Source organism: Natrix helvetica, assembly GCF_964273705.1.
Source record: "Natrix helvetica genome assembly, chromosome: 4".
Classification (NCBI taxonomy): domain Eukaryota; kingdom Metazoa; phylum Chordata; class Lepidosauria; order Squamata; family Natricidae; genus Natrix; species Natrix helvetica.
The window spans coordinates 79,248,157-79,254,729 of record NC_138550.1 but is presented as its reverse complement, the minus strand read 5'-3'; positions in this window follow the sequence as shown (position 1 = coordinate 79,254,729).

Genomic DNA, 6,573 nt, shown 5'->3' with positions numbered 1-6,573 from the left:
TAATAAGGAACATTGAACATCGAAGAATATCCGGAAGCTCCAATTGGTGCAAAATGCAGCAGCCGACATGATTTTGTTCAGACCTCAGTGTGCACATGTACCATCTCTCCTGGGGGAGCTGCTGATTTGCTTCCGGGTGCAATTCAAAGTGCTGATTGTCACCTTTAAAGCCCTTCATAGCTTGGGACCAAGTTATCTGAGGGATTGTCTCTTGACAGTCACATCTACCCAACCCATTAGAGCAGGGAGGAAAGGAATGTTACAGATCCCATCCCCTAGGAAGATACATCTGATGGGACCCAGAAGGGCCTTCTCCGTGGTGCCTCCCTCTCTCTGGAACATCATTCTCCCAGAAATTAGAATAGCCCCCACTCTAACACTTTTCCAGTAGACGCTGAAGATGCGGTTCTGCCAGTGAGCTTGGGCAACCCAGAGCGGGATGGAGCCAATTAAATGGTTTGTGTGATGTGTTGTCCCCAGGTATGTGTATGGGGCTACTGTATTATTTTATTAATTTATTATTTGATTGTTTTCTTTTATTAGTTCTATTTTTTATATATGATGTTTTTATAGTCCTGTAAGCTGCCTTGAGTTGCCATGTGCGAATAGGCAGCAATATAAATAAATAAACACGAGCTGCAGTTTTTCAGGAAAAAACAACAACCCATCTCTAACCCCCCTCCCCCCCCATCTCACATAGACACAGGAATGCAGGAAGGAACATATGCATACAAATAGATCACTTATGCCATCTGCTGATGAAATGAAAGGATGGAATCCTGGTGGGACACTGTTACTGATAATCCTTTTCTTTTTCCTTCCATTTTTTCAGCATTATAGATTTCTCTAGAGAACTAGGTCTTTGCATTGTTATCCAAAATATTGATAACTTGGTTATTTGCCTCGAATGAAGACACTGGATTTATTTGTTCTGTTATCTATTAATTTTCCTCACTATTGATGGTATTTTCAGGAATGTTTTCTAACACCAAACTTCAAAAATCATAAACATTCTTTTTATTCTGATTCTTCAAAGTTCAACTGTCACTTCCATAAAGTGTCATGAGGAAAACTGTTCTCTGCACAACTCTGATCTTTATATACACGTTATGATATCTGAATTTTTTCCCATATTATTGATTTTCATTACTAGAGCTTGCAGATCACTTGCGTTTTCAACTATCAGAGTAGGGTCATAAGCATAGCACTAATAATTGATGTTTCTTCCTCCAATAGAATTATTGAGTAAGTGAAATTCTTTACAGATTTGAGCGTTTATTTTTAATCCTCTACCTTTTGGGAAAATCAAGAAAAAGCATTACAGTATCTACAAAAGCCCCCAAAGCATTTCTAGTTGCTATTAAATTTACAAAGTGACATGGGAATAGTTTGACTCAGCTGCAATTAAATCATTCAAGGCCAAAGGTTTAGTTGTTTTGCTTTATGGAATTAAGTTGTGTATCTATAAAAAGATATATAATATAAATTTCTTATATAGTACCAAGCATTCCTCATTCAATCTTTAGTGCCATAATGCAGTTAGAGTGGATCATGTTCCAGAATTTTGTTACAAGGTAAGTTGAAATGAAAAATCAGTAGATATGCACATACTTAACACCAGCAGTCTCCAACCTTTCCACTTTGGCGGTCTGGCATGTGGAGGGGGACGTGTGAGTGGCATGTGCACACACATGCACACAGCTCCATTATTGCAAGTGGTGTGCGCATGTGCCCTCCGCTCACATGAGTAGAGCTTTGTGCATGAGCAGAAGATCTTGCACTTGTGCCTGAAGATCAACTCACGCTAGCAGAGAGCACACAAGCAGGGGGTGCTTCTGCTTACACACGAAGCTCCACGAGTGCAGCTTTACACCCCTTGCTCATGTGAGTGGATTTTTGCATCTGCACTCGCTTGCATAGCCCTGTTTGAAACAGGCCAAGGCCCAGTAGTGGGCCACAGCCTGGGGGTTGGGGACCTTGACTTACACAATACTTAGCAGGACGGTGGCTTTGTTATCTTTTAAACCCTAATTATCTCAGTTCTTGCACTGATATTGGTTCATTCTCATATTTCTGTTCCTTAGAAATGGAAGAAAAACTACAATAATATATGATAATTTTGTGTTTTTACTTCCTAGGATGATTGTACTGTACATAGATCCACATAATAATACTTAAGCATTTGATGAACTACTGTTAGATTAAAAGTTTTAAAGCCATCTGAACCCTGCAGCCAGAACTACATTTTTATTTTTATTTTCAATGTAACAGTTAAAAATCCAGAACATTCATTATCAGACTCAGTATTGCTTAATCTAGCAAATATTTATTATACTAGTATTCCTTTCCATGGATCTGAATTTTTCCTTTTACCTTCATTTTAAGGATTTTATAATAGCTTGCCCTTTTTTGTGTATTTATTTATTTACTTAGTTATTTATCACATTCAAAGACTTCCCATCTCACTCACAGAGCAACTCTTCTTTGCAAATGTTGATCTGGTCTTTTATTTCAGCTGTTTGAACTAGATTGCTTCTAGATTTTGAAGGAGCCAATTCTTTCATCCCTCATGGCAGCCTTCAATGTCTCCCAGACTTTCTTTAATGTCATTTCCAAGGGCAATCCCAAATGCTCTCACATCACTTATTTACACTGCAGGTTAGAAGAGGCTACAGATAACAGTCCTGAATCAGTTATGACTGGATAATGATCAGTAATTTTGATCTTTCTGGTTACTGTTGAAAGACCATCTGTCATTAAAAGCATGGTCATTAATTTATAGTCAGTTCTATTTACAGAATTGCCTTATTAAAAAAAAAAACCTCCTTGTCATCTCAGAGTTTCATTTCTACCAAGCTTCCTAAATGACTTTGAAAGGGCTAAAAGAACAGGGACCAGCCAGCTTTTCGGGTGGCTGATTAAAACTTTTAAAGCCTCATATAGAGGCTTCATTAGCTTTACTGTCTTTAAGCCTTGTGTGCATATTAGCTAAAGGGGGCTAAATTTCTTTTGGATTACAGCAAATATTTTACTATTTTAGCAGGATTAACAGTCTAGTAAAATGCTTCATTGGCACAGAATATTTAGCAATTCAAATAACATGGTTTTCATATAGAGAAAGGGATCTTCAGCAGAAATTTATCTCATTTTTTAAACAAATTACCCAAATTTCATCTTGCATGATTCCTTTAATTCATTAATATGTCCTTATGAAATAAATAGGTAGTTTTTCTTGGATATTTGTCTCTTTAATTAATACTACATTCTAATTATAAGCAGCATTCCAACAAAGTTGGAATCACATCATCATAATCTAATGATACTTGTTGCAAAAATTATTACTAGCTCTCCTAGTCCATTCTTAATCACTATACTCTCAGACTTGATTATCAGTTATAATTAGGGCAACTTTTATACTGTGTATGCATTCCACTACAGCATCTGCAACCTTAGTTAAATGTTGTATCAAGGAGCAATCTCCTACCTTGTTTATAAGAGTAGCTTAACAAGATATATTTTGCCCATCATGCTTTTCACATCACTGTTTGTGAATATTTTAAGTGCTCATTGTTTTTTTCTACTCAGATTCACTAACCACTATGCTGTCAACCAATTGTCGAGTTCAAAGGGTGGGCTGCTAGTTCCAATAAGCACATTAAGCTAAATTAGTTTCATTCACATCAAGAGGCAATTGGCATTCAAATACATTAATTATCAATCTGTATTGTTGTTTTAGGTATACATATGGCATACCTAAATTAGGTATACACTACCTGTATACATATGTATACAGGTAGTGCTCAACTTACGACCACAATTGAGCCCAAAATTTATGACCATGGGGATGCTGTAACAGTCATAAGTGTGAAAAATGGTAATGTCCCTTTTTTCAGTGCTGTTGTAACCTTGAAGTTGTAACTAAACAAACTGTTGTAAGTTGAGGACTACCTATATGCATGAACACATACTTTTATTCTGTCAGTTGTAGCTATAATAATGCCTTTTATACTCAGTTGTAATTAACAGTAAAGCCAAGGCACATGCCATAATTCTGCAGACCTTTCTAGTATAGGTACAGCTCACGATTTACAGCCATATTAGGGGGGGGGGAAGTTTCCTGTTGTAAGTTGTAAGTCGAAGCAGCCATGTGAGCAGAGCCATTTTTACAACTTTTTTTGCAGTGATCGTAAAGTGTGAACCTATTTTTTCCTCAATGGGCTTTTGATGTTGGAAAACAGCAAACAAAACCACAAATTGCATTCCTATGATCTTGGAACTCTGCAACTGGTTTGTAAAGGTGAGCCAGTTGCCAAGTGCCTGAGAGGCAGTCTCATAACCACAGGGAGTGGAACAACATTTTTCAATAGCCAAACGTGCCTTACAGGCCGTAAAAGGGTTCCAGCCCCACTATAATATTAAGTGACTGATTGTAAGTCAAGGACTACCTGTATTGCAAAATCTTGCATTGTCCATTCCTGCCTTCCAGCTTTTTTTCAAACCCTGAAACATCAGCATTAGAGTTGGGTTTGTCACATATTGCATGACCATAATAAATGCTGCTGTGAAACTATAAATCAGCAGCTTCCTATTCCCTGGTGAAAAAAGTAATTGTTGCAACCATTAAATCTGAAATTTGTCAGCTCTCCGCTCCAATTTTTAGAGAGTATACTAAGCCTGTGCTGGAGGAAGAAATGAAACATTGCTCCAGATGGCGGTGGGAAATATTCAAGTGTATTATGGCTTATTTCCATCAAATGATTCCTGCTGTACTTGAGTTTTCTCAGTAAGTAAAATCTCAGACTAGAACCTTCTCAAATGCCAAATGCATTCTTCATGAATGTGTATATGTTTGTGTATAGTCTTTGTGACTTAGAAACAATATTGCTTTTCAAGATTACTGCTTTAACTCCAGAGTTCACCTTTTCCTGCCCAACATTTTAATGATGCTTCATTGTGGAACAGGAGCTTTTTATCATGTCTGACCACTCAAAAAATGTTAATTTGAAAATAAGATTTCTGAGTACCACATTCACAACAAAACGTGTTACTATTGTGAAAGTTATTAATTCTGTTAGCCACATTAGACATCTAATAACAGTGCTCAAATTCTCCTTTAATTTGTATTTAAGTAAATTAAATTTCATTTCCCATTTAAGCATTGGAAAGTATATGTGGGGTTGTTAAATTCCATTTCCATCAACCATCAATGTCTATTAGTATGAGGTTGTGATGAAAAAGGTAGCAGCAAGAGAAAGATCTAATCTGGACTTCAAGGTTAAGCTGGTTTATGGTTGATAAGTGGATGGGAGACCACCAAGAGAGACAAAGGTTATTGTCTAGACTGAAAAGTCAGGAAAAAACCCCAAACATGTCAAAAGAAAACAACTGCAAATTGTTTACAGTTGTTTTGTTGAGAAGAAATCTACATGAATGTTCCTATGAAGTCACCAGAGTTATGCTCACTTTTGCCATTTTAGTCAAACTACATTTGAATCATTATATATTACCCGTGAATATATGCCCTTGAATCACACTTGACTCCTGGCATCTGCCTGGACAAGTACCTGCATTTTCTTGGCAAGATTTTCAGAAATGATTCACCATGCTTACTTCCTAGGGCTGAGAGAGAGAGTGAGTCACTAGTCCAAGGTCAGATTAAACAACCATAGCATGTACAGTATTTCACATGGGTAAAGTCAGATAGGAGACTTTGGTTGTGCCTTTCAAGGTTATTTGGAATTAATTTTGGTTTGGGGACCCCAAGAAAATAGGTCAGTTGATTTGTGGGACTGACCCATGTCCCACCTGGGAAGCTTGAGTAGATATGAGGGGCTAGATCTGGAAGCTGACAAATTCTTTTTTAGAATTAAAGTTACGACTGTTGTCTTGAAGTGGTACATCTGCATTCAGCAAATCTTGACGACTATTTCTTGGTGTTTAAACATCCTGTTTTAGGGGAGGCTGTTGAGAATTATAGGGCTCCAATTACAGATCTCCTTAGAGGAAGTGCATTAACTTTGCCTATTTCAATCCAAATTCAGACCTAAGCATGACATAATAACTGTCTTTGTCATTCTAATGGCTAGCCTTCATCAGGTCATGGATAAGATGAATGCATTTCTTCTTTTCTATATTTGGAAGATATATAAAACTCTTGGTGGTCTTGGATACCATTAATCGTGGTATCTTTCTAAAATATCTGTGAGAGTTGAAAGGTGGGGAAAATACTTTGCAGGAGTCTGGTCTTTCTTGAGTGAGCAATACTAGTCAACAATGAAGGACTTATGAGGTGTCGGAAAGACTCTGACACTCATTCTCTCTCCCACAGAAAATAATTAGGAGAGATTAGATCCAGGGTTCAGTACATCAGTATGTAGATGATACTAAAGGTACCTCACTACCCCACACTGAGCTGCGAAGGCAATGGCAGTAGCCCAATAGAATGCAGTTAAACTGGTCCAATGTCTAGAGACTGTTAGAATCTGGAAGGATGGAAGCAGACTGAATCCCTGCAATATGTACTCTTTGTTAAGCAACCCTTTGGTACTTTACTTTATAATTCTGGATGGGAAG